The sequence below is a fragment of the Psammomys obesus genome, unplaced genomic scaffold (genome assembly GCF_907164565.1).
Source record: "Psammomys obesus unplaced genomic scaffold, mPsaObe1.curated_primary_1811, whole genome shotgun sequence".
Taxonomy (NCBI): Eukaryota; Metazoa; Chordata; class Mammalia; order Rodentia; family Muridae; genus Psammomys; species Psammomys obesus.
The window spans coordinates 5339862-5350080 of NW_026596085.1; the positions used below are offsets into that span (position 1 = coordinate 5339862).

Here is a 10219-nt window from a genome sequence, read left to right on the forward strand (position 1 = left end):
GTGCTCGTGTCAGCTGCATATGTTCTAAAACTGGGACAATATGAAGAAGATTAGCATGGCCCCTAAGCAAGGAGGACATGCAAATTCATGAAGTGTTTCTACTGAAAATCTACTGTGATGTTGCATCTCCCCCTTAGTCAGAATGTCTGTCATGAGGGACAAGTGCAAACTGCTGCAGCCACATGGAGATGAGTTTTCTCAGAAGATAGAAGTACAGCTTCCATAGACGCAAGTATGCTACCCCTGGGCATGCACTCAAAGGAATCTATAGTCCACGCAGAGAGTCACACACCCCTGTTCACTGCTGCGTTATTGACAATAGCAAGGACTGAATCAGTGAGACATTCACCAGCAAAAGGATGGGCAACGAGAATGTGGTACATATACACAGTGGGATCTTATTCAAATGCAAGACAAATAGACCATAAAATCTTTAGGAAAATGGATGCTTCTGTATTATAGTACAGCTAAACAGGGTACCATAGATTCAGAAGGACAAAAACGGCATGTTTCTTTCATATGTAGATTCTAGCTTGTACTATTTATATGTGTATAAATGGGGTTTAGTGTGGGTATAGGTTATAAAGCTAGGTAGGAGACTAGAAGAAGGGAGAAAAGAGGTGTTGAGGAAGGAAGGAAGATATAGGACACAAGAGACATGAAAAGCAGACAGGAAGCCATGGGGTATGCAGAGGGGTACAAGGGAAGGAGTCAGAGGGGTAGAAAAGAAGGGTGAAGAATCAACAAAAGACATTTTGTTTGAAAATTTCACAATGAAACTTAATAATGTGTATGTTCCTTAGAAGTTATTAACATAAAAATTCAAAAATAAGAAAAGAAATTAATTAAATAGATTAAAGGACAATAAATATACCAAAATGAGAAAATAGTCATCAAAAAACAAAACAAAACAAAACAAAACAAATAATTAGTCAAAATAACCAAATGAAAGAGAAAAGTCAAAGTAAAAAAACTTAGAGATGAAAAAAGTTGAGATTCCTGAAATACAGAAAATCATTGCAGGATATGTTGAAGATGAATTTTTTTAAAACAACTAGATAATCTAGGAGAAATGAACAAATTCTCAGGCACATATGACCGACCAAAAATAAAACCAATGAAATTAGAGCAGCAAGTAGAAAGTCTACCAGGAAAGAGAGGTCCAGGACCAGGTGGACTCACTACGGAGTTCTACCAAAGGCGCAAAGAAGAGCTGACGACCATGCTTCTCCAACTATTCCATAAAATACGAAGGGAAGGAATACCAAAATCATTCCACAGGGGAGAAGATATTACGTCATGTCCACACTGGTTTTCATCCCAGGAATGCAAGTCAAGCTAACACACTGAAATCAATAAATAATCCTGTAAATAAACAGACAATGGTAGAGCCCACACTGCCATCTCAACCGACGCAAGAACAGCCTTAGATAAAACCTGCATCACTAAGTGGGCAACAACCTCCGCAGCCAATGAAGTGAAATTTCTAGTTACACATTCAGGAGGTTTCACCTGACAGTGAGTTGAGTCTAATATAGAGGAAATTCAGAACATGGCTGCTCTGGCAAGAGATCATATCCAAAGACCTTTTAGGTCTGTGTGACCCACCTGGAATACAGACTCATCTTTAATCCCAGGAGACAGAGGCAAGCAGATCTCTGAGTTCCAGAGTAACCTAATACAGAGCAAGTGCCGAGTAGAGAAGAGCATAGGTCCTGGTGTGATGGCACACACCTTTAATTCCAGCACTCAGGAGATGGAGGCATGCAGATATCTGAGTTTTAGTCAGCTCTGTTCAGGCAGTTTGGTTGAATGTCAGTGAGTTGAGAGGCAGTACAGTGGAGTTGAGTTCCTAGCAGATCAGTTTGTGGAATTCAGAGATAGTTTTTTATCATGGGAGTTTTACAGACACAGGTTAAAGAGAGAACAAACTAGACACAGGTGAAGACAGAAAAAAAAATGAGGATGAGAAGAGTTACTTTGAGGCCAAGCAGAGCATTTTGGTGAGAAACTCAGAGAAGCCAGATTGAATCAGTCAGCTGAGAGAGGCGTTTGATCCAGAACAACTGAGTTGAACCAGCAGCCCAGAGCTCTAGAAAGAACTAGAAAGGGTAAGCTTGTGCAGCAGTTAAGTCTCTGAGGCTGAAAGTGTTCCAGGCCTAGATTAAATTGTATGAAGGCTAGAAGGCTCTAGGACTAGGCCTAGGTTAGCAGAGGGAGGCAGTAAGACTCCATGATGACAATTACATCAGAGAAATAAAAGTTACTTTTATAGTCTAATGTGGCAGCCTGGCCTAGCTACAGGTGTCCATTGTGAAAGCTGTCTTTTGTCAATAGACTGTGAAGACTCCTGTAAATAAAATGCTTAGTCCTACAAGACCCTGTCACTCTGGCTTTCAGTGATAAACCCAGAGGTCAATGTTTGACTTGGAATCAATGATGTACAGAGAACACACATACTTCCTGCCTGTAAAGATTTTTTTTTTCAAGGAAAATTTAGTAAAACTATACACATTTCATTCATCAATGTTGCACGATCATATACAAGTTCAAACAAGCCCAGAGGACATACTGTTAATGAATATGCACAAGAGTATGAGGGGCAATGTTTTGTGGCGAGCACTAATGGTGGCTGTAGAAGGAAGAAGGCATCTAAACGCAATGCGCTTTCCACGCATTTGAAGCACCAGGATTTCTTTGTCTAGAATATATACTCACAAAGGGAATCTATTGGTGTTACAGCTCAGAGATATTTTTGCCGTACTGTTTATTTTTCTTAAAACAATAATTGTTACGGGGTTGGTCTTTGGAAGGAAATTAGTGACTAAGCCTTCTTAGATAACATGGGGGCCATCTCTTCAGAGAGACTAATCCTGTTGTTACTGTGTTTTTTGTTTTTTTTGTTTTTTGTTTTGGAAGGTGAGATGTGTTTCAAAGACTAAGTTCATACGCAATGATCTTTAGGCTTTCAAAACTTGATGCAGCTAGTAGATATGGTGAAAATGTAAACAATTCAAGGCGTAAGTATGATTAAATAACCTGAATCTTTCTAACATCTTAATATTAGCTTAATTCTTTATAGATAACATCTTAAAGAATGGTTATGTCACTTTAGATTTAAGCAGATAATAGAAGTGTGACAAAATTTAAAAATTATTCTAAGATCATGTATAGCAATAGAGGAGAACTAGCTTTTAGATACGTTTCAAAGTGACACAATAAAGTGGAAATTAAGTAATTCACGAGAATTCCATTGTAGGGATTAAAAACAGGGTTTTCATTCTTTCCACTGTTTGAAGCATTTAACGAATAACGATCAGAAATTATATGCTCCTGCCTGCTAACAGAGTTCATCATCATTAAAAGAAACTATGATTTAAGTATCAAAGGTCTGGCCTTTCCACATTCGTCTTTAGCAGACTTTCCTGCTTTCGTTCTTTATTGCGTATGCCAGATGTTGTCTGCTTGTGTAAGCTGCACTGGCATCATAATGCTTTACAGTAAAAAATTCTTGGCACAACCTCTTTCCTTTCTTGTACATGAGAGCTCTTGGGAGAAATAACGCAAGTGAATTTCAGCAGTGGATAATTCTGCAAGATTTTCTACTCAATGATTTTTTTTTTATACAGATTTCCCTCTTTACCCCATGCTTACAGAGATTATGACTAAAACATTGTTTTAAAAACTTCAATCCCTATATAACAGGCCACAAGAACATTACGAGTTCAAGGCATTTCAAAGTGCTTCCATTAATCAGGAAGCTATTAGAACGCTTTGAACATTCACTGCTTAGTTTCCTAATGACTTTGGTTTAAAATCTTAAGCAAGATTTGCTTCTGCCTTGAAAGTTCACACAGATGTTAAGAAGAGGATTGGCTTGGGCATATGAAGGCCAGAGATGGCAGGATATCTTACACCATTCACAGGAATGTCTTGGGTTGATGACAATGCAGCAAATAGGTATTTCCCCTGGTGTCTAGGTCTGTGTTCGTCTAAGATGGTATATTATCTTAACGTGGTCTTGAAGTTCCCAAGTTGAGAGAATAAGCAACTGTGACACAACAGCTTGGTGCATGGACTGCTCTTTCCCTCTTCCCCACTTCACATGTGTTTATCCTGTTTCATTTTTTATGCTGCGGAATATTACCGAACAAGATCCATCTCTCAGGAACCACAATGCTGTCTGCTATGCCATTTATTCCTATAGTTTCAACATTGACACAACGTGAATATCCAAAACAGACAGTATTCAAATCCTCAGCAGCGTCAATAATATTTCTTACAGCTCTTTTGTTTTAAATCTAGGACCCAATTAGAGACCATATTTTTGTTTATTTGCCTTGGCTCTTTAATGTTTGCTAATGGAAAGTAACTCCTAGGTCATTGTTTATCTTTCATATTTAATGGTTTAGTTTTGGCGAATGGTCATCATTCTGATAGGGTTTGTTGATTTATTTGCACCAAGCAAGAGCAACTCATCAGATCTATGCCCAGAAGACTCAGAGGCTTTGTATTAATCTTTACTGTCACTTGTGTGTTGCTGACATTTCAGGTAATCTCTAAGAGAATTGATGTAACTCTTCTCAGGGGAAGTTCAAGGACCTGGCTTGATGGCTAGAGGTAGAAGCCATGGGAGCATGCTCAGCCTGAGCTCTTTGGAGTCTTCCAAAGTCAGTCCTGTAGCTGGCATCATGGGATTTTGCCTACAGCACATTTCTCTCCATTCTATTTACTTGTGGGTGTATGACACAGAAGTTAAGTGCTCTGCAACCATTCTGCAATAAATTAGACCGTTAGCTGTATCCTTCATTAACATAAATGCTAATCTTGACAATAACCTTTGGAAAATTTTATATTATCCACCCCCCCAATTAAAACAGGGGTGTATTATAGTCCAGGCTGCCCCTGACTCATTCTAATCCTCCTATGTCAGCCTCTTGAGTGCTGGAATTACAAGTGTGAATTACCATGCTAGGCTTAACGGTCTTTATCTCATTAAACCTGTTTCTGTATTCATGTCACAATGGTCTTGTGATGGTTGAACGAAATAATGTGTAATGCACACTTACAGCTGTAAGCCACTAGAAGGGATGGATTTAAAGTGACAGTGCTTGTACAGACTGCCCACCTCTGCTTTGGAAGCTTGCTCGTCTTCCTCGCCCTGCTGCACTCCACAGAGTCAGGCAGCCTCCTTCCTACTGTCTCCTTCTGTCTCCATCTCTAGTGTTTCCCTCTTCTACCTCCTTTGTTGTCACCAAACCTGATACATCACAAGAACTTGGCAAATGTTGAATTAGTAAGTGAATTTATTAATTCCAAGCCCTACTTGTTTTCTTTTTATTACTTACATAAAATAATTTTTCATATTCCCTCCAACCCCCAAGAAATCACTGAGAGATACTGATTAAACTTCAGGTAGTGCCTTTCAGGAAAAAAAAAAAAAAAAAAAAAAAAAAAGGTCTGGCACTATACCTTCTTTCTTTTTTCTTCATACTGAGTTTCTTTTAATCTGGGGACAGGCTATATTTCCAGTAGCTAACTGTTGGGAGAAAGATCCAAATAAGTTCCCAGGAAGGTAAGAAGAATAATTTAGTGTGTGCATGTATGTGTGTGTGTTGACTGTAGATGCATTGGAGTGACTATACTGGTTAGAGACGATGCAGTAGGGTTCATAAAAAAAAACCGGGAGTGAATTATTGACATGCATCAGGGTAAACCGAAGTACAGAGAGATGGAGAGAGCAAGTGTTTATTGGGGTCACAGAAATTCACGCAGGGGCACAGTGGAATGTCTGATGGAAAGGCAGATTGGGGCCTGTCCTGATTAGCTCCACCTAGCGGCTTCAGCGCTGAACTCTCTCTCGAAAGGAGGAAGGGAGAACTGACTAGTTACCAAGTTGGACAGAGCGGATAGCTTCCCTTTCTACGAAGCCAAACAGAATCCTAACATTTACAACCCATTTGCTATACTTACCATTAGCTCTTCAAAGTCCTTTATGTGCTTAATGTGAAAACATATGAGCACTTTCACAAACCAATGAATCAAATTATTTGCCTGCCTGCATTCCTCACAGAATGGTTAGTTGTAAACACAGAGATATAGCCAATATACATGGCTGTGGCACTTGTAGAAAATACTCTGTACGTTCTTGGTATCTGTTCTTATCAGGTAGATATGCCTGAAGGACAGGGCAGTAAGTAACCAAAAGTTTAATAGCTGTGGCTTTTTAACAGTTCAATTCTTATATCGGAAATAATACATTTAAAAATGTAAGGCAGACATATCGCTTCAGTATAAACAGATGAAACCGATGGAGGTCTATACAAAAGAGGAGACTCTAGTCTAAGTCTACAGCTTACTTACACAGGCTTGTTCTCAACCAACCCAAATATTCTTAGTGCCCAGGTCTGTCACAATGGTACAGAGAGAATGCTATATAACTACTGCATTTTTGTTCATTTGAGTTTTGGTGGGGTCTATGTTGCCTAAGTTGGCCCAGATCGCATGTTTGTTTATAAGTGACTACACTAAGTACCTGGGGCTACAGGTGTAAACTGCATTCCTCGTTTATCAGTTATCAAGTACCTATATCGTGCTAGAAATTATATGTGCATATATCTGCACACATATCTAGATATATATATACATATACACATACACACATACATATGTAAGTATATGCATTTACAATGACTTAATGCATGTAATGAGATCACAACTTTGCAGAGGTAGAAACAAAAGTGAACAGAAATAATTTGCCCAGGAGAACATGAAGCAAATATGTAGGCTGGGTTTTCTATTGTAGCCTGCCAGTCTGGTAAGCCCTTTTGTTCCTGTCCGTAGATGGCCCCAGGCATTTGCTATCTTTTATTCTCCAGACTGTCCCACCTTGAGTTTTCTAGAATTCCAAGCTGGGATGCCTCAAATACTCCTGGCTACAAAATTCTCAGCAGAAACCATGTTTCTGGCATTCTTATCCCTGGGCTTCTGGGTTCCTTTAGTGGAAATGTCACCCTGAGCTCAGAATGCCACGTTTCCGTTTTTATTTCTGCTTACAGGTGTTTTACAATCTGCTTTGAGGCTGGATAAGTCAATCTAGGTAGCAGTTTATTTTTGTGGAGGCCGGGCACGTTCAGAAACTCATACACAGCCACGTGTCCTCATGCCAAGGTCAAGATGCAAGAGAAAATTCCATTACCTTCTGGGAAAAGAATTTTTAAAAGATGAAACAACAGTAATGGTTTTGAATACCAGAAGAGGGAGAAAATTCTGGAAAGAGCCGTTCACTGTCACTGGAGTCCACACTGGTGTGAGTCAGAAGATGGCCCAGTCGTTGTGAGTCACGGACATCAGCTACTTAGTCTCTGCTTCTTCAGACTCACCATGCCCACAAACAACCAGAGCTCCTCCTCTGTCAAAATGGCGAATACGTTGAGCTATAGCCGTAAGGTTTGCGGAAGCTCAGTGTTGTGTTTCATAAATCTGTCTGTCCTTAGCAGAGCCGAGAGCCCTCAGAAGCTGTGGGTTGAAGGACCCTTTTCAAAGTTTGGCACCTTTTCTCCCCACAGATGGGAAAGTTGTTATGGGGAATTTCTAACAAATTTTCTTAATATTTTAAAATCAACTGTTTTTTTTTTATTTTTGAAAACTTGTATATTACTTTTATCTTTTTTTTCATTTAAACATAGAATTTATATTTATGAGAAAATAACCTGGCACTATATAAGAAGAAGAGGGAAAATAAAATGACTCAGAATCTTGTTAGGCAAATGTAATGCAGTGACCTCTTATATACTATGTGACCCTGATAGTTCTATTTACCTTCAACAGGATATCTATCTATCCACCTATAATCTATCTATCTATATACATCTATCATCTATCTACCATCATATATCTATATATATAATGTATCTATCCATTTATCATCTATCTATCATCATCTATAATTTATCTATTATCTACCTGTCCATCTATCATCATCTATCTATCATCTGTATATCTATTTATCTATCTAGAATTTCAGTCTGTGTTAAATGACTCTTGTTTCTGGACTTACATTGAGGTAGTTCACCATGGTGGAGATGGCAGAGCATCTACTTCATAGTGACTGGGAAAGAGATGGGGGAGGAGAGGAAGGGATAGAGACCAGGACACCAGAGCTTCATCTGTTCCAACACTATATGCTGAGAATTGTTTTCTGGGGAGCATGTAAATACTTAGCTGTATCTACTTGGCTATAAAAAGTGGTAAAATAGTATGTCTTGGTAATCTCTCAGCAGACTGTTTAGGATACGCACCACATGTGTATTTGATGCTGATTAAATAACAGTGGGGGAGGCAGCATGACGGAAGACCTGGCTGGCTAGAGCATCTGCTACCAAGTCTGATGATCCGAGTTACATCCCTAGGGCATGTAATTTTACAACGTAGGAGAGAACTGACTCCTCCACGTCATGTCATATGTATGTGCCCCCCAAATAAATAAACAAGTTTAATTTACACATTTAAATAAATTGTATTTAGGTGTAGTATGTATGTATGTATGTATGTATGTATGTATGTATGTATGTATGTATAAGAGCATACCAGGGCTCTTATACATGTGTGAGGGTCATTGGGCTACTTGAGGGAGTAGGATCTCTCCTTCCACCATGAGGGTTCTGGGTATGGAATTCAGGATTTCAGATTTAGTGGCAAACACTTTACCCACTTAATCTTCTTTCTTGCCCCCCAATTTTAGTTTTGAAACTCTCTTTCTCTAACATTATATACTGTATATTCAGGTCATGTGTATTCATTAAATATATTAACAATATTGTCAAGTCTTGGAAGAAAATAATCTAAAAGGAAGATTGATGTATCATCTTTCTAACATCTCATACTAATATTCTCTGATTAACAAATACTCAATTTATGTGATTTGTGTTTTAAAGACACGTAAATAATAGCTTCTCCTTGACATGAAAATAATAACATTAGAGGATTAGGGCATGACTCAGTGTGTAAAAGTGCTTGCTGTGTAAGCATGACTCTCGAGTTTGACCGAGAGCCAGTAGAAAAAGTAAAGGCAAGAAAAAAACAAACAAACACACAAACAAACAAAAAAAAACAGATGTGGCCGCAAGTGTAATAGGTAGGACTGTAGGGCCTCGACAGTCCCCCTGCAGAGGAGAGGGGAGACAGGAGAAATTCCTAGAAAGAGGGTGCAGGTCTGTCTACTCTGATATGCAATACAGAAAGATCTTTCCTCAATAAGATGGAAGGTGAGGACCTTATATAACACTATATAGCGTTACATTTCCTGTTGTGTAAAATGAGTCCCCTTTGACTCACCTGACAGTGTTTTTGGAAAATGGAAGATAATCCAAACTGGCTTAAGTTCTAATTAATTTCTCCGTGCAAAATGAAGAAAAGGAGGATGTAATGGAAGTTTTGGTTTCTTTAAAAACTCAGTTATGTTACGTAAACATGCTTTTGTTTTTATCCCAAGTGTGGGATTTTAGTTTGGGCTTTAGTTTGTCCACAGCTGATAATTGCCTCCTGTGGGGTGTGGTCTTTGCCAGCTGGTAATGGCCTGCCTTGGGCAACACAGAGAGGGGCGTGGTCTAGGACTCTGAGGGATATAAATAGGACTCCCCAGAAGGAGAAGAGGTGGCAGTTTGGAGAGACTAGAGACCGACTGTGTGGCGGCTTGGAGGAGACAGATGGAGAGAAATGTTTCAATGTTTCAACACAGCAGCTTGGACAAGAATGCGTTTGCTGTTCAGAGATTGGTGCAGAGCCCCAAAAGAACCCATCAACCCTAAACATCCAGGAGAGGCAACGGCTCTACCCTCCCTCTCCCCACTAACCTCTCTCTTACCTAGGATTGGGGGGGTTGGAAGGGAGAGGCTTTAAGGAACCACAAATGAAATAGTTTAAAAATGAGTGTCAACAGGAGGACATTTGTTTGCTAGATTAAAATTAAAATGGTGTGTCTTTGTGTGTGCATGCAATATTGAATAAACACAACAAGAGTTTAAATTATGGGGAAACAAATACATTAACAGTCATTGATGAAAGTTGCAGAAAATGTGTAATTGGATGTAAGTGTTCTCATCATTTATAAGAGCAACATTGTTTCTTCATGTAAAGTATTGCTTTGCAGGTCACTGTCATGTTGCCTATGTTCTAAACTCAATGTTACTTACTTTTTGGTGGCATTGTCACATTTCTA

General features: G+C 39.1%; 1 non-coding gene across 1 annotated transcript; it reads left to right on the forward strand.

Annotated features, from left to right (window-relative positions):
• LOC129691226 (U6 spliceosomal RNA) lies at positions 1-107 on the forward strand. Its single transcript, XR_008722426.1, has one exon. It is a non-coding gene; the product is annotated as a U6 spliceosomal RNA (small nuclear RNA).
• Positions 108-10219: the final 10112 nt, after the last annotated feature.